This window comes from Diospyros lotus, chromosome 13 (genome assembly GCF_014633365.1).
Source record: "Diospyros lotus cultivar Yz01 chromosome 13, ASM1463336v1, whole genome shotgun sequence".
Classification (NCBI taxonomy): Eukaryota; Viridiplantae; Streptophyta; class Magnoliopsida; order Ericales; family Ebenaceae; genus Diospyros; species Diospyros lotus.
The window spans coordinates 23,940,572-23,941,669 of NC_068350.1; the positions used below are offsets into that span (position 1 = coordinate 23,940,572).

The window sequence follows — 1,098 nt, forward strand, 5'->3', positions numbered from 1 at the left end:
TTTTCTTGAGGGTTTACAACTATTTAAGAAGGCGATTTTCCAGAACCCTGAGCTTTAAGCACGCTCATTGATGTTGCTAGCTGACTAATCTGTTTCTCCTTATTCTGAATATTGTTTCTTATCTCATGTTGAAACTGTTAAGTATTGTTAGCCAACGCCTTAACAATTTCCTCAATTGATATATTTGAAGGCTAGGTTGCTTGCTACCTTAACTAAAATGGGGGCTGATATCGATTCTAGGAAACTTGATTCCCATTACTCAAATTCAGGTGGTCTCGTCAACCTAGGTTGTAGGAATTGGAATATGGATCATATTTTTGCTGGGGTTGCCCTAGAAAGCCTCCAATGGCATTGGCTTGCTGGACTAGCTCTTCTTCTTATAAAGTTGGGTACATATCCGTAACATGACTAGCAATCGAACAAATTCCACACACATTGATAGCTTGTACATTGTTTATTTCCATTTACCTCACTAAAAAAGTTAAATCTAAAATTTGAGGTTCAAGGCTAAAAGTATTTACATCATTAACCTTCTTTGATATGTGATCAATTCTTGTCCCAAATTGTTGTGAATTGGCTACCATGTTGGAAATCAAGTTTTTTCCAGCCTCTAGAGTTTTGTCCACTAATGCTCCTCTATTAGCAGCATCAATCATATTCCTATCCATTGATAACAAGCCCTCATAAAAGTATTGGATTAGGAGTTGATCATGAATTTGATGATGTAGCCAACTTGCGCACAACTTCTTAAAGCGCTCTCAATATTCATATAAGGTCTCTTTGTTGTATTGTCGAATGCCACGTATCTCTTTCCTTATACTAGCAACTCTTGAAACAAGAAAATATTTCTTTAAAAAGAACCCCTTCATCTCATTCCAAGTGTTGATTGAACCTAAAGGAATGTCATACATCCAATCCTTAACCAAATCAGCCAAGTAAAAAGGAAAGGATTGTAGTTTCACTTACTTTTCTAAAATGCCTTGTGGCCTCATTGTAATACCCTGTGTGACATGGTATTGAAAAATAAATAATCTCCTATGATTTTGAAAGGACCTCGAGTAGTCCGGGAAGCCCAAGGGTCAATCTTGAGAAATTAAT

At 36.5% G+C, this 1,098-nt stretch overlaps 1 non-coding gene across 1 annotated transcript; it reads left to right on the forward strand.

Moving 5' to 3' along the window:
* Positions 1–714: 714 nt before the first annotated feature.
* On the forward strand, positions 715–821 carry LOC127789403 (small nucleolar RNA R71). The gene has a single exon (XR_008020576.1). It is a non-coding gene; the product is annotated as a small nucleolar RNA R71 (small nucleolar RNA).
* The last annotated feature ends 277 nt before the right edge of the window (positions 822–1,098 follow it).